Genomic DNA, 22,181 nt, shown 5'->3' with positions numbered 1-22,181 from the left:
CCATGCCTAATAATCTAAAGCCTAAACGACATTTTAAGACCACACACAAAGATCTGTTTTTCTGCTATAAATTTAAACAAACATTTAAATTAATTTTTTTACCAGTTCTTAAAGCGCTTCAAATTCAATGCAAACATTAATTAGCTGTTGCCGTACTTTGAGCTAAAAACTAAAAAAAAAAAAATAAAACGCAAACAAATAAGAACCGTTAACCGGCACGCGGTAAACACGACGCGACGCGTGGCATGCGTTGAAAGACGGGGGAGCTGAGGCGGGCTGGGGCGGTTTGGTGTGTAACGAGTATTAACCGAGGCAAAGCCGAAGATGTTGACGTTTTCAATCCAAACTCTTCAACAAAACACAAGTATTTATATATTATATATAATATATTTATTTTTGTATATTTTTAGTATTTTATTTGAAATTTTTAAACCATTTTTTAAGCAATTTTTTGTTGTATTTGATTGTTATTTCTTTATTTTTTTCTCACACACAGCGCGCTCAGTTTCTTACAGGCTGGTTACATCCTGCCAAATCCCGAAATTGTACTAAATACGTACAAAACTTTTACGATTGGCCAAGGCTCAGCACCAGCCGCAGCGAGCAGATGGTGTGTGTGCGCGTGTGTGAGTGGGTTTGTGTTTGTGTGTGTGTGTTTATGTGTCAGCCGAGGCACAACGAGCAACCTGAGCGAATAAACGCAATCGGCAAGCTACTGTGGTGAGTTTTTCGTGCGAGCAACGAGGCGCTAACGAAGCGCCACGAAACCAGCTCGAAAGCTTGCCAAGCAAAGAGCGCGAGTATAAAGTATAAAGTAAAAAGCAACTCAGTGAAGGACGACACTCAAGTGAGCTAAAGAGAGCAGCGAAAATGCTGATGTTGGAGTCGCATAGGTAGCTCAATTCGGCTCAAAAGTGCAAGAAAAGAGAATGTGGAGCACACATAAAGTGTGAGCGAACGAAAGTATCTCAGCTTGAGCAAAGTTGTTAGGCCGTCCAAATTGCAACTGACTCAAGCAAGGTTCAAACTTTGACTAAATTAATATTATTATTAAATATTGTATTTAAAATATGGAAGCAATTTTTGAGTATAGAAATATATATAAATTTAGTAAATAAATAAATGAATTTAATTTATAACTTTAAAAATATGTACTTCAAGCATATAAATTATTTCTAAATATAAAGAATATATAATATTTTGTTAATATCTTGTAATTAAAGAGCAATATGTAGCTCACTCAAAGATGCAATTTGCAGTGTAGTTAAAGCTCACTCATAAATGCAGCTCAAAGCATTACTAAAACAAGCTACAACTCAAACATTCTTCTCAATAATGTTGCTCAAAGAGCTGCTAAATAAGAGTCGAATAAAGTACTCAAGGTTCATAGCAGCTGTGTAAGTGCTCAACTGAAAACTCAAAGCAACTAAGAGCAATTCATAGAAAACTCAGTAGCCAGGCTAGCTTTAAGTAGCTCAAGAGCACCCAGGCGACTTGCAGCTCAAGCGGCACAAAACTCAACTCAAATTCGAGCGGAGCGGCAGGACTTACAAAGAGAATCGAGTACAGGAATAGCGCTCACGACTCAGTACACCGACAGGTCTCAACGTCTCTTTGGGCTGCTTGAAGGAAAAGAGCTGCGCTCAAATATATCGATGAAGCTCAACAACGAGCGCAGTAAATTGCAGACTGTTTTCAAGAGAAACTCAACTCACACACAGCAAAGAGCGAAGTGCCGCTGCAGTCAAACTCAACTCAACACAGGACAGGGAAAAGCTTTCGGCTATGCTCGGCACAGCGTCGCGTTTAACTTGGCTCGTGCGTGGGTGAATTTAACGAAGCTGGCCAATTCGCACGGATTGAAGCGCCTTGCCGCGTCAGTCTTCAGTGGAGCGGCGTGCTGTGTGTTAAAAGCGGCAGGTGGAAAAGGGTAACGCTCGACTGCTGTCGCGGCAGCTGCTGCTGCTGGTGCGGCGAGCGAATTGTGTAGCATACTTTTTGGCGCGCGCGTTTCAGGCTGAGTTTATGTGAAATGTGACAGACGCAGAGACAGTCGAGAAAGTTGCACAAAAAAACAGACAGTTGCACAAAAAAACAGACACTTACAAAGGCAAAGCAGACGTTGCGATTTACCGTTGTTGTGGCGCCAGAATGGCTGTGTGTGCGTGTGTGTGTGTCCTGCTGCTTGGCCCCAGGAGACATTTAACATAATAAAAACGAACGTGTGCGGCATTCGTTGCTGTTTTTGCAACTACAAATGTATATGTGCGTGTGTTTATGTTGGTTTTGTTTAATGCTAATAACACACAGATAGAACACGCATACACACAAACACGGGCACACTTATACTTAGTAGAAACAATATTGCAAATGTGTGCGGCAAAGCAGTTGGCAAAAGTGTCGTAAATCGTTTAGACGGCAAACGTGGCAAGCGCTCAGGACACGGACACAGGACAAACGCACACAGGCACACACACACACACACAGCTGCGCTGCCAGGACAAAAGCCAGCGTGGGAAGAAACATATATATTTTTATATATTATAAAGCAACGCCACAGGATGCTGCCTGCTGATAGCGACTGCTCCTTTGCTTAGTTCATGTGAGTATAAACATACCAGCCTACACCCCATCGCCATACCCATTTCCCACGCACACACACACACACACACACCATCAACAACTGAATGAACTTCATAACGGCACTTCCTTTTTTTTGGCGCGCGAACTTTTATGAGGTTTTAACGTAAATTCGAATGTTTGAATTAGGCGGAGTCCTAGTCCTTGCCACAGTTGGAGGCGTGATAAATTTTTATGTGTGCACACGCACACACACACTCACACACACACACAGATCGTTAGGGTGTGCCGCCCAATGGCCAATTAAACCGCAAGTGCCGAAATCGAAACTGATTAATTTGTGAGCGTTCGCTTCCGTTTTTATTTTATTTTAGTAAATGGATTTTTTTAGTGTGCCAGCCAAATGATTTGTTGAGTTTTAGTCTTTGATTAATCGCTCATTTCAAGGTGACAAACAAATGAAAGTGATCAAATGCATTGTGAGACTGAACGACTGAATTATGCCCTGTGTTAAGATAATTTTTTTAGAGAATATTTACAAGAATTTTGTCAAGAAAATATTGTTCAAAAAATTGCATATTCAGTTTGGGGAAAATATTTTAAAAGTTGTGCGCGCAATCACATAAAAAATGTTTGTGAAAATAAAATCATTTCAATGATTTTCTAGCTTTATAATGTACAACTGTTCACAAACCGAATTAAAAGATATTATTTCTCATGGTACCTTAGATTGAATAGTTCGTTAGCTGTAGTAAACCAGTAAAAGGGACATATTAAAAAAATGGTTAATATGCCGTCATAGAGAAATATATATAAATAAAAATAATATTGAAAACCTTTTTTTTTTAAAATATGATAGTATATATTTGAAGCAAAGAATCCAATTGAAATTATTACTAAATATAAAGAAAAAGTCTTTGTTAATAATTTATGGAAGAAAAGCGAAGCGAGGCAGTTATTCGGTTATTTAAGCCATAATATTTCATTACCAGCGCTAAGCAGTAAAACCTTCCACATAAAGTTTTATGTCACTTCAATTTGAATATTCGTGATTCCTATACATAGTTAATAATAGAAATACACATATGAAATAATTGCGAACATAGAGAGTAAATCAATTATTTTAGTCATAATATTTCATTTCCAACCCCAAGCAGTTAAACCTTTCAAATAAAGTTTTATGGAAAATAAACTGATTCCTACACATAGTCGTGCGATATACAAAGTCGTAAACATCACATCCCTGTGTTATAGAATTTTTTATAAATAAAAGGCAAAGAAGACACAGAGATAGGTACATAAAATTAGGCAATGGGATAAAATATTATGTTAAGCGCTTAGATTTTTAATGTTTTTGATCGGGGTTTATATAAGCACGTACTCTCTATTGCTCGTACATCATACCCTTGAATCACTTTTCACAACTACAGAACATATGAATTGCCTAAATGACGCATGCAAATTAAACTTTCGATTTAAATTAAAAAAATGATGTTTGATTTGCAAATGCATGTACGTTTTTAGGCATTGGCATATTTTTGGCTCGTTTTAAAGGCCCGAAATGCAAATGTCAAATTGCCGCATTCGATGCGCAAAATGAAAAGCCAAACACCGAATTAACAAAAACAAACAAACGAAAACAAAAAATGACACAAATGCTGCACGAAAAATATTTGCAGAAAGTTGTTGAACATTTTACGGGGCAGCTTTAGCAAAAATATGAGAGTACGAAAAAAAACAGGATTATGATAATATATTTATTTTTGTAATGAAATTTAAAAACCAGCAACATTTCTGTATATTGTGAAAAACCAAAATCATGTGACGCACGCAAAGGCAAAAAAAAAAATCCAACTATTTCTTGCGAATTTTATTTAAGCAATAAATCAAATAAAATATGAGAAATTGAGACTTATTTGATTTTCGCTCTTTTCATTTATTTGTTTTAGGCAAAGCAAACTTAACAAATGAAAGACTGATAATAATAAACAAGGAAATGTGAAGGCTTTGATCACAGATGGAATGCTAAGAGGCTGGCTTTTAAATAGATATTTTCATCCAAGAACTGGTAAGTTTTCTTAAACAATTGAACAGTTGAATGCATTTTTTTTTTTTGTATATAAAATATAAGCTATAAAATATTTTAATTAAGAGCTAGGTCTAATACTTAATAAATAAGAGTAAATATTTAAATTTAAAGAATATTTATTAGAAGAAGTTTGTTGACTACAATTGGAAGGAAAAAGGCAAAGACCTTTGTGCCAAAGATTAAATACCTTTGCAGACTTAATTTTCATACACAAACTTAACTTAAAGTTTAAGTTTCTGTAGGTATTTGGCACAGCAGATATATTATTCTGATATAAAAAGAACGTTTTACCGATGTTTAAGAGGAATTAGTGTAAATGGACATTTGTAAATATTTTAGATATCTTCATACATAAGATATATTTTTCTGATATATATATACACTTCATCGATATTTAGTTAGTATAGGATAAGATAACTTAACCAACATTAAAGTAGCTCAAAACACATATTTCATATAAGAGCTACATAAAATAATTATCCGCGCAAAAAGCCTAAACATGAAGTTGATTTTTAAAATAGTCGACTAGTTTGCAAACAAGCTGTCGGGCAACAGATTGGACGGGTTTTAATATATTAACCCAGCTGGTTGTTTCGCTGCAAGACTGTATATAGTATATTATATATTATGCAAAATAAGAGAGTAGTCTCTGCAAGGTTCCTCTTTAGAGTTTTTGCTTTTAAACTGTTTTCAATGTTTTTTTTTTTTTTGTGAATCAAAGCCTTTTTTTTGATCCGCCTTAAACAAGTTTTCTTTTTATTTTCAGCTTATCATTTACGATTTTTTTTATAAATCATAGGCATAACTATGTGGTCGAAAAATTCTCCCATTAATGCGCGACACATTATGAAATAATATTAAAATAGGTTTTGCTAGATTTTCAATTCGAGTTTGTTGTTATATATTTTTTATATCGGAGACTATGCTGAACAGGTCGTTCTTCTATATATAAGTTTTAGCTCTTATCTAATCTACAATTTAAAATTTGTTCCCATACTTGTGTGCCTTTCTGTGACACTATTTTAAGCCTTAACATTTTTTAAAAGTAATTTTAAAATTAGGCAATCTTGTTGTATTTGGGTATAAGACATATTTTGAAGTATCTTTTAATTAAACTCGTTTGCTAAAAATATAAAACATAAATTGTCTGCAAGCAATTTTAATACTAGCCAATCCCCGTTTAGAAATTTGATTGCTGAATCTACTTTAATTTGAGTATCCACAAAGTGAAGTATCTTCCCTTTTGATACATATTCCACCGTCATACCTTTAGGATTTTTTCATATATCATAGCCACAACTGTGCATCATGTTTAATACTCATAAAATTCGAGTCAAAGCACCATTCAAACCAAATCCCACAGGTCCACTGACAGTGAAAAAAAAGGCGCTCGTAAAAACCCACTTCTTGTTGGAGTTCCATAATATGGTCGCATTTTGTCTGCATTTTTATGCGCTTAATCCTTTTTAACTTCCCCTGCATAAAACCCCTCTTTACATATCTATAACCGAACAATCTGTCACTTTGTGACAATAATGAAAACTTTCGCACATGTGCAACAACAACAAGAACAACAACGAGAAAAAATATAAATTTGGCGAGTTGAATCGTAAAAATCTGTAAACTGCGTAGTCAACGCCAAGCGCAACAAGCAAATGCACTCAAAAAAAAGGGGAGGCAACAAATGCAAACAAATCTATAAAAAAAAAAAAAAAGAAAAATAAAATGACGACAACAAAACGTGTCAAGTGATAAGCAGCAGCAGCGAAATGTTGCCCCAAAATATGTCCCCTGCAGTTTGCAGTTGCAGCTTTACGAGCCAAAAGAGGTTCGGGCGAGCAAACGGCTGCACCTCAGTTTTTTGCAGTGTCATAAAAGCTGGTGGCACGTTGCTTGGGCCATTTGATGTTGCATACTTTTGCGCGTCTGTTAGTATTAATTTGCTGAGGTAACTTGCCCGCATGCCAAAAGCGAGGCGCGGTGTGGGGCATGAGACGGGGCCAGTTTCAAGGAGACGCTCCTGCAGCTCATTATGCATGCTTGTCCGCACGTTGTGCTTTGAGGCACACACACAGCAAAGAGAGAGAGAGAGAGAGAGAGAGAGAGAGAGAGAGGGGGGGAGGCGGGGATGGGAAGAACTTGCCAAGTTTTAGCAATTTCATTTTCAATTGACTGGCGACCAGGACACGCTGCCAGTGTTGGCTAACCAACAGCAATTGAGCGTATGAAATGCCGCAAAAGCAGAAGCCCACACAAAAGTTCAGCACACACATGCGCGCACACACACACAAAAGACACACACACAAAGACACTAGAATCCTTTGCTTTCAATTCGTTTCCTTTCTATAGCAGCTACTTATTCTATTTCAAGAGTGTGCGCGTGTGTGTCTATTTGCCTAGTTATTGGGTTATCCCCAACATTTTACAACACATTAGAGATAAAGGAGAACTAGCGGGCTACACTCGGCGAAATAGTCAGGCACGTTGTGTGCAGATCAAACACAAACTTTGCCAAACCTTTGCAGTTTATAGCCTAAGCATGGTAATTAAAGAACTTATTTCAATTTAAAATTTCCTAGTACACAAAATATTTATATATGTATTGTCAATTATTTTATTTACAACCAATCCAATCCTCTCAAATGTTCATGTGAGTAAGAACCCAAGCAGAGTTCTTAAGACATGTTAATTAAAATAAAAATTCTTCATATAAAATTTCAGTTTGTTCTAATCGGAGAATCTTATTTTTAGTTTTAATTAAACATATAGTATTCCATGTAAAGAAACTTTGTTCAAGTAAAAGAACTTTTTTAAATCCTCAAAATTTTTACATTTTAACATACAGTGAAGGCCCGTATCTTAGAAATGTATATGTAGCCTGATAATAAAATTATTTTATATTCTATTGCATTCTTTTTTTTTCTATTCTAACCTGTTTCATTTTAAAACTTTTTATAATCTTAAGATTTCTAATTACAAAACCAGGCAAAGTTGTACTGCCATTGAAAATGTTTCACGCTTGTTTTGCGTAAGAAAATTCTTGTTCGAAATAAAACCCGATTCACAGGAAACTTCAAGAAAAAAAGTAAACATACAGTTAAGAAAGAAAATTAAATTGGTCATACTGATATAGATTAGGAATATTTCTTTAAGTGTATGGGTTGCATGGGCGTATTGCAAAGTTTTCCAGCAAAATTACGCAGTACAGACACGCACAATTCATTTGCAAATAGAACCGTTTAATTTGTTGCCTTTTGTGCCAGCTGATATCCTTGATATTCACATGTCCGGGCGTCGAACAAAAGTTACAACTCTTAGAGACATGGGCGGAGTGAAAGGGGGCCAGCTGGGGCAGCAGCGGCCTGCTTAAGGCCCGCATATAACGCACACAAAGGCGCAGTCGAGATTACTTTATGAACAGAGCCTTCTATTATGGCTGGCAAATGGAGGCGCTGCCCATAAAACAGAAGCTGTTCAATACGCTCCGCAGTAATTGCGAACTGCCACCCTTCACCATCCCCCCCCTCCACCAACACCACGACCACCCGACTATGCAAATAGGAGGGCCCGAAGAACTGTATTTGCACTGGAATAGCACGAAAAGTCTAGACACTTGGAAAATCCGACTCGATTTTGCATTGGCACGTAGCTTTGCTTTCCTTTTGCCTAATGGCCAAATCATACGTTCAACTGGCAGCGATTTGATAGCTTTCAGTTATGTGGCCAAAGATCTGGCACTACTTGACAAATGAGACCACAGCCGAACAAGAAAGTGTGTGCGTCCCAAAAACCGGACATCATGCGATATGCAAAATGTGCTGCGGCTCATTGGACAACAACATTGCGTAGCGTTTTTGATTTATTGACGGTGGAACGCACGAGTGAAATATGGGTGGTTAACAAATTTCAAATATATGTGATTTAGATGCCATGAAAAATCCTTAACTGAAGAACTTAAAACAAATTTGAACAAAAAAAAGGTTGAACCAGCAACTTTTTTTCGAAGAAGTGCGCGTCTATACCATTTGGGAATTGTAGCAATATAAAGATTGACAAGAAAAATCTTTCGTATTTATCTTTCCAAAAAACACTCCAAATGTGACTCATTTCTTATTATTTTTGTTTACACTCTATTCGTAAAGTATTAAATATATCTGAGAACTGAAATACTATGGAATTATTAAGTTAAGGAATGCGTACATATGAGGTGATTTCCAATAATAAAAAAACAGCCTTCAATTCAACTAATTAATTATTCAAGAATATATTGTTCAGAACAGCAAAAATAGCATATTTTATGGAACTCAACGCTTTTAGAACTCAACGCAGAACACACAATATGTTGGCTCAAATATAGAATTTGAGATTTTTATTAATTAAACTCTCTGGTGTGCATTTAAAAATAATATTTTGTGAGCACATGAGCTTCTTTTAAGGGGCATATTATTTTTTGTGTTGTATAGTAAATTCGTATTACTTCTTTAAAAAAGCGGAAATAATAATTGGAAAACAAGAAAGACTCAAGAGAACAAGCATATATATCGCGCTGCTGTATTATATCATGAATTTCATCGCATAAACGTCGTTTGTTATTTATATTATACTTTTTATATGTTTATTTCTCTTTATGTTCATAAAAACTGCATATCTTTATAGAATCATTAAAAAGAGTTTTTAAGTATTTAATCAAACCATAAAAAACGCTACTCACGTTATTAAATATCGCCATAATTTCCCACCGTTGTTGTTGTTCTTGTTTTTCTCATCTATCTCTACAGCAGTTTATGCGTTTCGATCAGCACATGTGTAGCTATAAGAAAGAGATAAAACAAAATAAAAGATATTTGATTAGTCTTAAGTCTTTCCAAATAACAATAAATATTCGTGGCTAACAATAAATTGTTTTTATATTCCTTAGCTGCTGCACTTGGAAATCTCTTGCTGTCTGATGGATGGACTCTTCAACACATTGTTATTTATTTCTTTTTTAAAAAATTTGAAAATGTTTTATGTGCCGCAACAATAAAAATAAAAATATTGCTATAAATAAACCAATTTTCCAACAAAACTGTTAGTCAATAAAAAAATATACAAAATTTAAGAGAGTTTCTCATGGTTGGCTTTTAGGTGTGGTTGGGGCAGGGTGGGCCCAGGGACTGGGTCGAGGCATGCAGCGGCATTTATGGGCACAAAATGATTGTTATTATACCTTCTTATTATTATTATTGTTATCAAAGCCAATGTCAAGCCCCGGCGGAGTCGAAAGGCCCACAGAAGGCAACGGCACAAGTCAGCAGAGCCGGAAACGGCGACAGCCAAAAAACGTGCCAGGCATAAGGAGAACCGCACCACAGTGGGGCGTAACACCCGCATACACCTACACATTATGTATGTGTGTGTGCGTGTGTTGTGTGCAAAAATTTATGTTTTGTTTGTTTATTTGTTTATGCAGTGCTTTGTGAACTGTTCTCGACTCCCCCTCCCTCTGGCCATACTTTTACACACCTGCGCGCACACATACACACGCACGCGTCGCAGTAGCTCATGCAAATTTATACACCTGCCCGGACGCCATAATAAATATTCGCCAAAAATATCTCATTTCAGCGCCTTTTGTCTACCTGCTTTTCGCTGGCTTGTCACGTGTCGGCATCATTACCGCACGTAGCGCCGTTATTTATACAAAATGTATATCGTTTATAGCGACAACCAACCCGCACCCCTAACTCTGAACAGCCCCACAAATACATGAAAAGAATAAAATTGGTACACTACATATACACAATTGTACGTAGTGCGTCGAACTTTGATTACACTTTCACAACAGTATAAGAAAAATTCTAATATAAGTATTTAATTATTTTTAATAATTGACTTTATTCGAATTAATTAGTTGAATTTACAACCTTGAAAACACGCATTTCCCACCCAAGAAGGTGGATTTTCCCATTAGATTAATATGGAAGTTTTTGAGAACCTCATCATCTTAGCTTTCACAAACATAACCAAAGCTAAAATTTGGGCTCTGGTCATTGTCTGACAAACAAAAGTTCGTAATAGAAATGCCTGAGTTGCACGTTTTGCCAGAAATTTATAATACCCAATGATAGTGTATATGTATGTATAAACGTTGAGAAGAAAAGAAATTTAAATCATCTGGCAGTTTATTTTTCTGTTTTTGGGGTCTGAGCAATTTTGCTAATTGTTCAATTCATGTGGAGCGGCTGTAGCAGCTGCTGCTGTCGCTTTGTTGTTGCTTTTGGTCGGTTTTGTCGCTTTGTTGGGGGGGCTGTTGGTTGGTCGGTTTGTCGCTTTAGCAGCTCCTTTGGGGCATGCAATTTACGGCACATGTGCACGGCCGAGCGACCAAGCCAGCAACTAGGCAACAGAACATGGGCACAATGTCGGAGCTGCTCAGAGCGTTACAGTTAATTTGTTGACAGCTTAGTTGCCCAACACTGGACGGAACCGAACGGCATGGCACGAAACCTAACGGAATGGGACTCAAACGAACTGAACTCCTTGGGGGCTACAAGACGTCCATATACAGCGTCAGCCTCGATCCAAACGGCTAAGACAGCGCGCAATTGTAATTAGTGACTATGGTAAATAGTTTCGGAGGGGGTGGTATGAGGGGATGCGGGGTAGTGGGTACAAAGTTGTTGAGGAAATTTTATGGTATTTAATGAAAATAGAGATAGGAGAACGGCATTTACATAAGCGTATACTTAACACACATTTATATTTAAATGAAGATTGTTTCATTCAAGGCGAAAGGTAATAATATTTAAAAGAGATAAAGTTAAGAAAAATATTTATATGAGATAAGAAATATGGTTAAGAAATATGAGGGAAAGAAACATTTTTAATGGAAATCAAGAGCTCAAAGCGATTTAGAAAAGGGTAAGAAATGTTAGCTGTTCTAATATGATATATTTTCTATTTTACTATCTATTTGTTATCCTCATATTCTTTTTTTATCTGTACATTATATTAAAAATAATTTTTCTTATACATCTCATACCTGTAAATCAAGGTATCTATCTATCAACTTCCTATTTCCTGACTAGAATCTCATTATGTTCACGACAGTCATCGACTCTCCTATTCTAGTTATAAACGTTTTCTTGCCAACGCATCCTTAGACCTTTGATGCCATCCCCTTAGGCCTTGTAAATCTAAGGCACACACACATAACTAAATATAAAGATAACCGCATTTTTTAGTGATTTGATTATCAATTGCCCAGCACAAGAAACTTAAAACTCATCCCTGAATAGGAGGGACCAGGTTGAAAGAAAGAAAAAATATTGATGTTCTCCCCATTTCGTTTCGTTATAAATACAATTTGGACTTCAATGTTCAATTGCTGCTGCTTCTGCTGCTTTGCCAGCAAAGATGTCAAATTTCAACGTCAACGTTGTCGTCAACTAATTGGGTTTCAACGCTCCTCAAAAAAAGCAACACCAAAAAAAAAGGAACATTTGCCAGCAGGTGGAGAAATGTGTAAAAGAAAAAGATTAAATTTCCTTGTTACGACTTACGGCTGAGCACAAATGAGAAAAAGCGACAAAAGTGAAAATAAATATTGAATTATTGATATACAATACATATTTAATATATAAGAATGTGTCTTAGTGTGTGTGTGTGTGTATGTGTGTGTGTGTGAGTATATCCATGCATACATACAGGACTTGAGGAACCAAGTTGACAAAAAAAAATTTCATATGTATATTTTTATTTACTTATCAAAGGGTTTTATTTCGCTGAGGCCTCATTTGAAATGCAGCTGACAATTTGAGTTCGGCAACTAAGAACATAAAATTTTCATAAAAGCCGCTCAAAATGCGTTGATGTATTGAAAAAGCAGGCAAGGCATGTGGCAGCTTTGCGCCTTTCTCTGCGCTTCACAGCGCGCTGAGTTGATTGAGTTTGGGTAGGGGTTGTTCTGGATGTAATATTTGTTGTAAGCACGACGATTATTATGAAATGAATATAAAAAAGATCTGAATACCTATATATGTTCAATGTTTTTTACAGTAAAATATGCTTTGAATTTTTTGAAGAAATATATTTGAAAATATTTGAGTTCCGATATAAACTTAAAATGTATTATAAGAACGAGAGCAACATTGTTCCTCCCACGTGAAACGTTGGCGGAATCGTGGCGATTTCGTTTCATAAAACAGCCGAGTACTGCATTTAATTCCCTTATTTTTTGCGCTCCACTCAGCTTATTGTCAGCGCAAATATTTGTTTGTTTGTCTTTTGACGTAAGACGCAGCCACCCAACCACACAAGATACGCCGTAAGGGAGCACCCGCAGCCCACCCAAGCGCTAGGTATTTTTTCTAGAGGCAGCTCAGCAGGGTAGGATAGGAGCTGCTGTGGTGCTGAGGCGCATGGCTTATTTCGTTTTACGAGTACGCTTTGGGCCCGGACCCAGGCGCAGGCAATATTTTGCATGTTTGCATACAAAATATCATATTTGCTGAGATTGTTTCATTAAAAAAAAAGAAGAAAACCCAGGCAGGTGGTGCTGCCTAGAGCTGGCAGCCACTACCTTTGGGCATGCTAGTACGTGTTTAGCTTTAGCACCTACACCGGCACACACACACACACACACATACACACACCACATGCGTGGACCATAAAATGGTCATATTACCAAAAAGAGCGGCAAGTGGCGCGCTGAGAAAATTGGTTTTGCCACGCACCATGCCAACAGAAATAATATAATATCTGTGAACATGAGAAAAAGTATAGAGAAAAAATCCACTTGAAAGAAAGCTAGGAAAACTGTTTTCGACTAGTTGTGCATGCCAAACAGGTGGACCGCTGTTGTGACCATAAAATTTACTCGTTTCGCATGTATTGAAAAGACATAAAGCCTAAAAGCGGCTCAAAGAGTTTTGTTTTCCCATATAAAAAGCTAACTCCAACAGCAAACTGAAGCTATAAAAAAAACTCGGTTGCACAAAGTTGGATTATTTTGAGAGAATATATGAAGTAGGCTACATAATACGATTAGTTTCTGATATTTCTCAGGTTAAATAAAGTAACTAATATTGATGCAGACTAGACAAGATTAAAGTATTAGGTATTCATAACTGTTATATAGCAAAAAAAAACAAATATATATTTTAGCTATTAATTTAAGGTTTTTTTTTTTGTCAATTAAATACTTGGTTAGACTCTCGTTTTGTCGATCATTAGCAAACAAATAAATAACTAAATACAAAATAAAAGAAATATTTCTTCTTTATATGGCAAATTCGCAACATATCCCGCAAACAAATATTTTAATTTATTTTATAAACTTTATTTTCGTTCTTTTTTCTATTATTTAGTATATCAAAACTTTAAAAATATAACTCAATATTTTCTGTTCTACTGAAAATCCTCAAATAAAATTCTATATATATTTACTGCATTTATAAGCTTGCCATCTATCTAAAAAAAATTCACTCTATAATTAGCAAAAAATATCTCTTTGAGTTTCCTTTAAATTTCTGTAATTCACACTATTTATTTTCTACCCCCATTGAATATTTATCAAAAGCATTTGCTTTTAACTTTTTACCTTCTGCACCAAACATGAAATAGCGCTGAAACATCAAAATAGAGATACGATTTAAAAGCTGCCACCGTGTCCCCTCTGGTATCTGGTATTCAACCAGCCCTGGACATAAAAATGGAATAAACATTAACTTTCCATTTCAGTCAAGCTGTCAGCAGCCCAAATGTCCAAAAGTAACCCACTCCCCTAGCCCAAAGCCCCCCATTCACTATTCATGTGATATGCCTGCACTTTGTTGCTTTTTCTCTTTCCGGCTCGGGCACACACAGCTACACACACCTTTGTACACACCTACGCCACAGAGTTACTCAATTATTTCGTTGACATTAAGCACATAAAAATACAAATAGATGACACCCAGCTACAACAACAACAACAACAGCAAAAGCAACAACACAACAAAAGGGACCACAACGAGTTCTTATAATGGTCTGTCCGCCCACAGCCGCTCCCCCTGCACAACTCTGCACTTTTTCCCCTTGCCCAGGGCCAGGCAGCGATTTGTCTGCAGATACCTTTTTTGCCTAGGCCAAAAGGACGCCCGTCTTTATCGCAGATTAAGTGCGACATCGTCATCTAACGTCCACCCGATCCCTTGCAGACACCATAGCATGCGCTAGTTATACGAAGTATTGTGCTGAAATGTGCTTACAGCACATTAATTTCTTGCACCTGGCATTAAGATAATTGTCGGCCTTTGTTTAGGATACAAGATACAAGATAATCGACTGAATTCTCTAGCCCAAATAAAAAAAACCTGAAAGGCAACGGCAGCCCGAATCGAAATAAAATGAATGGAGCGTGTAGCTCTTTAAGATTTATAAGTTAATTTCCTACCAAGATTCGTAAGAATTTATAAAAGAATTCACATTGAAATCAAAAATTAGTTGTTGCCTTAAAGTGGGAATTTCTAATAGTTGAATTCCCAGAGTTTCATTGAAATACACAACGTCTGCTCTTCATTCTGACGCAATTATCAACTTTTGACCAACAAGGAAGGAGTCAAACGAAAAATGTAAGGGTCAAAAGTTTAAAATGTAAAAGTTTTTTACTGGGTGAATTTACGAAATAAATTTTTACATGTTTTCTGATAGTTTAGAAAGGTTCGAAGCGCTTTTATATTCATATTATATTTATATTATATTATATTATATATATGCCAGATCTTTGCCATGTTCTATATGATTTTCTTTCACTTTAAACTTTAATTAAAAATTAATAATCCATTGAAACAGACCTTAAAATAGTTTAATAACCCTGAGATGTTCCACTAAAAAAACTTAATTCATATAAGAAAAAATATTCCCTTTAATACTCTACACAACACTTTTGGCACGTCATTTTACAACACTTAATCAAATTAAAATTCAACCTAAAGTGACTTACAGGTAATATAAATCAAAATACAAAAAATTAAGCACGCTGTCAACGACTTGAATGCATCGCATAGAAATTAATCAAAAGAAATAAACAACAAAAAATCACAAGAGCAGAAAAGCCGCGCAAATTTAATAAAATGAAATCAACTTTTAATGGCACTGTGAGGTGGGGAATGATGAAGATGGGGTAGTTAGACGACGGTAGGCAGTCACTTTGAACTCTGCTCAAGTCATAAAAATCAACCACACACACACGCAAGCCAAAGGCAATTGCGTGTAATTTAATAACAAAATAATAGGAAGCAATGACTTAAAAACTGTGGAGAGGGAGAAGCGATTGTGGCAGAAGCAAAACAAAAGCAAAACAGCAACAACGTAGAAAACAAAAGCCAAAGACAGGCGCAACGCGTGTGTAGTCATAAAATGTAATCATAAATTATATGCCCGGCCATTTGGCATTTGTGCTCAAGTGCAGTGTGTGTGTGTGAATGGAGGTGTGTATTTGGCTAGAACAAAGTGCGTTTGCTGCCTACTTCTGGGCGTGGCTGTGTTGTCAACGCAGCCAATTTCGTAATATTTTGTGTTTTTTTTTTTTGCTCTTCTTGAAAAATACTCTACGCAATGCCAACGCCTAAAAGCCGCTTAGTAATTGCTTATGAAATATGCAAAGGCCTTCTACTTGGACCTACAATCCCTCTGATCCCCCTTTTCTCTTTTCTGCCCACCATCAACGAGCCCAACGCACCGCCCTCAGCCAAAAGCACGCACCCTTTTAGCCGGAAATCTTCATTGGCTTTTGCGGTTGGCCTGCACAGTGGGCCTAGCCTAGCATGACATTGCCACTTAGCGGCTACATTAATGGTAACGCCAAATGGCTCTCTTCAGCTCCCCTCAACCAGCCCACTTTCCTCCTACCCCTGTTCACTTACAAACTGAGCGTGTAACGGCAAATAAACTAATACAAACGAAGCGGCATAAAAACCGTAGCATACTTTTCTGCTGCGTATGAAGATGTAAGGTTATGTCTGTTGCTTCTCTTCCAACTGCCTCTCAGACGCTAACTGTTACATGAATATTTAATGATGACATGTACAAAGTATACAATATATGTAGATGTACAGTTAGACATGTGCATGTCTGTTTATACATATGTACATTCTGTCTGTTTATATATAGCCGAAAGTTCCGAAAACATCTGCGTTAAACAAATGACAAGAAAAATTGCACATGTTATCCGAAAGTTTCACATTTCGTAGATAATTTGTTGCCTTGGCCTCAACTGACAGCTAAGAGAAAAGAGGAACTGCGCTGCGCAACAGTTTGTATTTTTTTCTCAGTTTTTAATGCATAAAAAAATATTGTATTTTTGCCTATATTTTGAAAAGCTTTAATTCTATTTGGAAACAATTGTTGGTTCTTTCATATTGCAATATAATTGCGTTTTCTCCCAAGAGTATAATTTTTTATGCAATTGTTATGAATGTGAAATTCAATATGTGAATGTATAATTAAAATCAATTTACAAAATAACAGAGTATAATTCATACAAACAAAAGTTAAGTATTTTAATTATTTTTTGTCCTTTTTGTATACTGAATAAAAATGAAGAGATATTGTATCAACTAAATATTTTATACAACTATCGAATTTCATACATTTATCGATATAAATTCTACTTTTAAATGAATTCCATAGTTATTTATTCAAATACAAAGAACGTATAATTTATAAACGAACGCAAAGCGAACCATAAACTGTAAACGAGCTTGATTTTAATATTTTTATGTGTTGCATTTCAAAAATCAAAATAAAACACTTTCTTTTTGTCCTTTTTTTTTAAGAAATTAAGTTTTAGAAAAAAAATTCAAATAGAAAGCTTGACTGAAAAAATATTGTATTATTTTTCTTTTTAAGATGCAGCGCTCAAAAGAGGTAAGAGGTTCTAATCGGGAGCTCCCGACTAGGGGATAACCCTCTTCTTCCAACATCAAATGCATATATATATTCTATTTTAGAAGCTACTTATGTCATGTTTGGTGACTCTGGCTCTTATTATTTACCAAAATTGCCCAAAACGGAGTAAGTTATCGATTATCGGAAACAAGCTCGATCTGCGCGGTCTCTAGCTCTTATAGGTTCTGAGATCCCTGCGTTCATACATAAGGACGGACGGACGGACAGACAGACAGACGGACATGGCTAGATCGACGAATAAAAACTTGCCTTAAAACTCGTTTTAAAATCAATACTTTGTGCTTACTATTTACATTTTTTAAGGATCTTCAAAAGAGCTCTCAAATACAACATACGCCTGTTCTTCATATTCTGAAGGAAATAAATTATACAAAAAGAAATTCAAGAAATTTGTTTTAATAAATACTATCGATACCCATCAATTAATGAGCTACGCCATTCTCATGTGGCATATCGGAAACCAAAGAACAACAGTTAGCTAATCAAATTGTATTTCCCATGTCATTAGACTTAAGTGGTTGAGGAATTTCGTTGAGAATAAATACTAATAATACGCGAACAAACATCAGCTATGTGTTTGTGTGTGCTGTAAAATCCCTTGCCACTTTATTATGAGACCAGGCCCACCGAAAAATGCAAAACCTTAATGTTCAAATCATTTAAACGAACCAACCCCTAGCTCAGCGGGAAACATGCGGCCCTCATCTGGCTCTCTCTCCCTCTTCCAGCGAAAACAACAAAACAATTTAACGCTTTAATGATAATGATGTATGAACAACTAAAGACAACAAACAAAAGTTGTTGGACGTGTGCCGTTGTTGTAGCTGCTGCTGCTGCTGCTGCTTCTGTTATTGTTGTAGATGTGGTGGCAGGTTTGAGCCCAGGCCGCGCGCGGCCCATCAACAATGCCAACGCTTAACAAGCTAATGTGCTTTTAATGGTCCCCATGTCCAGCTGATTATATCATATAGTTGGGGAGCAGGGTTTAACGGCGTAGCAGGGGCTAGGTAGAGGTAGGTAAGGCAAAGGCGAGGTCCAAGTAAAATACACAAATAATTAAAATTAATTATCTTGCAATTAGTTTACGATTTACTCATTAAGTTGGGCGGCGGGCAATGTGCATATGTGCCATAGAGGACGAAGAAGAAGAATGCCGCAACTCAAACCTAATTACGACGATCATCCTTGTTCTGATCATTATGAAGTTAGGAGGCGGTTGTATATGACAATTTAATTATGATATTATTGCGTCTAACATTTCAATTGAGTTGTTTGTTTGATTTATGTGCAATTGCACAAGGCAAATACGGTCACACACACACACCCCTAAAGTATATACCCACACACCCACACACACACACAGAGGCAACTAACGCACACACCCCTCAACAAACACAGAAACACAGAGGGCGTAATTTGTCATTTATTACGCATACGCCGTGTGGACTTTGACATTTAAGCAGCGTGTAGTTTTTGGGCCAGCGTACGTTTTATTGACATTTAACACACTCGTAAATATATTTTCAGACTCCTGGTTTCTGTTTCCATTCCCTTTTCCACCCCCTGCTAATTTATGCAGCTGCTGGGAACAGGGGTTCAGGCTTAATCTTCGAGTTTCAACACTTGATTGCCTAATTGGTAAAGTTTTGAGTTGTATAGTTTTTAATTTACTGAGAAAAAGTCGATAAAGTGTTAAGAAAAACTCTTATAAAGCTTGCTCAACCAAAAGATACTCTATAGCTATAAGGAACTCCTTAATAAATATTTGTATCAATTTTTATATTCTTATTTTTATCATTAGACTTCATTAACCCACACATACAAAATATTCATTGCATATCTAATACAGGCTCTGTGTTATGAACGCAAACATGTTCAGCTTTTATACTCCAAGCGCTGCACCCACCCACACTGTGCGCACACTTTCTTGTTTACAGGGTATCAAATATTACAATATTGTAAAAAATAATGATATGAAGCTGTGTACCCCTAAAAACCGCTCCTTTGCCTTGCGCCTGGCGCCTGTGCGAATGTTGCCAGGCAAAGTACTTAACTGTCTGCTTATTATTAAAAGCCAGCTTAAGTGGCAGAGTCAAGCTAATTGAATTAACTTTTCAACCCCGTTGCGTGGTGCGTGAAAAGGCTAAAATAACATACAACAAAAAAAGATGAGGAAAAAAAAGGAAAACAATAACAACATTAAGCAAAATGCAAAACAAGTTGCGCTAATGTTGATAAAGTGCCGTCAACTCAAAAAGATTTTACAATATTTCCCTTCAGCCCAGACTTTCAACATAAACCTTAAATACGTATACAAAGCAAAAGTGAGGCAAATGATGGTAAGTTTCGGCTTGCAGGAGCTTTATCAATGACCTTTATAGGTATTTGTATATGAGAGAAAAATGAGTTGATAGTTTATGAGAGGAAAGTTAATAGTTCAAATTAACTTAAAGTATAAAATATTTATTAAAAATTATTCAAGGGCCTATAATTGATTTTTAACGTCTATGTTTAACATACTATTCATTAAATATATTCGATTTGAATTATGTTCATTATCCTTTCAATATACTCTGTTGTTTAATACGAATTCAAAAACCTTTACTTTTTTACTATTATTTCTCTGGATTCTTAATGGGAAATCAAGTACAGCAATTTATATAATAAAGGAATATTCATTCAAATGAACATTGCTTTAGTCGTAAATTATGGTTTTAATTGTAGAAGTAATTTATATATTTTATCTTTAATTTTATTTTTACAACACACTTGCAACTTCCAAGTTCTTTTTGAAATTTTTACACAATTTCTGTGAATTGTAGTTAACCTTTGATTTAAACATGATATAAATAAAAGATATAAATTATGCTCTTTCGGCTCATGTGATCAGCCTTCTATAACTAACTGGAAGGCTTTGCTCTATTGATGAATAATGGGGTTTCATGAAAGTAGCCTTTGTTGAGCGATTTAAATTAAGCTGGGTCAAGTGTGTAACAGTAACAGCCATGCCGAGGGTTGTGTAGCGCTTAAAGTGGGTTTCATTTGCTTGCCCCAGCCCCTGCCACTGCCACTGCCCCCGCCTCGTGTCCTGGCCAACACGCTGCTGAGTAGTATCCTGGCTATCGGTTTACGCGCTATGCTTCGTTAAGTGCATTTTGAATTTTTAATGCTGCGCGCTTCTCAAAACTTGCACAAAGCACTAAAGGAGCGCGGGATCTAAAATGGGATTTTTCGCCAGTGTTGTAAGGTGACTCTAAGCACCACGACTTAACGCGACGCTGGCTGATTAATTCGCTTTATTAAAAAGGCATACGGCTAGAAATAAGCGCAACATGTTTTTTAAAGCCCTTGAAGCGGAGCGCAGCTGTTGCTGCTAAAACAGAAATAATCAACACAAATTACGCTCAATGCGTAAATATGCCATGTTATAGGCGCCAGCCCCTAAACCACTGCCCTAACCGCCTCAAACCCAGGGTAATTAATTTTTAATCTTTGCTAAGCATTCCAACAAATTGTGAACTAACCAGCCAAACACCAAAGCGACCAAGGCGACCAAGGCGAGCAACGCGAGCAAAGCGTTTTGCGTATGTTGCACACCCACATATTTATCCTAATTTTATGTTGGCTACTCGTTTTCTTTTTTTATACCCTGTAGCTTATAAAAATGTTTAAATAAAGGGCCTTCGAATGTTGTGCTAAAGTTGTTAGCAGAGCAGAGCAAAGCCGAGTCTACAAGGCATTATAACCACTGAAGTGCACCTAAAGCCGAATCTATCCAGTCAAACACATCTATTTATCCGATATGTCGATGTCTATCCAAAAATCTCAGAGATTATTATTGGAATATGAGCTCTTCTATACCATGTATATGTTTGTACAATTTAGCACGAACGAAAAGAAAAACACCTATGCATAATATAAACCTACCTATGCATATCATTTATATTTGTTGAAAATGTTAGAAATCAATATAAATTAATTTAAAGCCAAGCTCATAAGATATATATACTTATATATATATATAAGTATCTATCTATACATATATATATATATATAAACTCTACGATATGTATGACATTGATCTATCTTTAAATTTCAGAAAGGTCTAAAAACAAAATATATCATTATTTATTTTGCACATATAGTATATGAGCAAAGGTTTTAGCTACTTTTAGCTTTTATGTAAATATATGAAAGAAATGTCATTCGAAGATCACTAGGCTTACAGGATATTTAGCTAGTCGATCACTAACGACTTTCTAAGCTTGTTGCTATGATTTTTTTTTCTGTAGCTTGTTGTTTTTTTTTCATGATTTGCAAAAGTGCCAACAGCAGTGTAAGGGATCTTAGCCCAAGCCAAGGGGATTAATAAAAGGATTACGCAGCGGAAAATGCCAGCTGCGTTGTTGCCGACTTCAACTTGGCAATGGCACTGCCAATGCGGATGCGGATGCGGATGCGGTTGAGGATGTAGATGCGAATGTGATGGCAATTTGTAGCGCCAGCCAGCTGCCTACATATTGAGGCGTTGGCGGGCAACGGGGGCACTTGCTGCAGGGGCTAATTGCGTTTCGCCTTG

The 22,181-nt window shown here is 36.4% G+C and overlaps 1 protein-coding gene and 1 long non-coding RNA gene across 3 annotated transcripts in view; one reads left to right on the top strand and one right to left on the bottom strand.

Moving 5' to 3' along the window:
• Positions 1-22,181, bottom strand: part of LOC115759220 (tyrosine-protein phosphatase Lar) — a 151,735-nt gene that overhangs the window by 123,380 nt on the left and 6,174 nt on the right. For both annotated transcript variants that reach the window (XM_030700113.1, XM_030700114.1), the window contains exon 2: positions 9,381-9,479. The gene's annotated coding sequence lies outside the window, so the exon portion shown is untranslated. The remainder of the gene's footprint in view (positions 1-9,380; positions 9,480-22,181) is intronic.
• On the top strand, positions 1,925-9,653 carry LOC115759227. Its single transcript, XR_004017512.1, has 3 exons — positions 1,925-2,602; positions 4,530-4,648; positions 9,588-9,653. It is a non-coding gene; the product is annotated as an uncharacterized LOC115759227 (long non-coding RNA).

Source organism: Drosophila novamexicana, unplaced genomic scaffold (assembly GCF_003285875.2).
Source record: "Drosophila novamexicana strain 15010-1031.04,08,12 unplaced genomic scaffold, DnovRS2.1 tig00000193-arrow-pilon, whole genome shotgun sequence".
In the NCBI taxonomy this organism is placed as follows: domain Eukaryota; kingdom Metazoa; phylum Arthropoda; class Insecta; order Diptera; family Drosophilidae; genus Drosophila; species Drosophila novamexicana.
The sequence above is the reverse complement of the archived record's forward strand: the minus strand, read 5'-3'. Positions and strand labels throughout refer to the sequence as shown.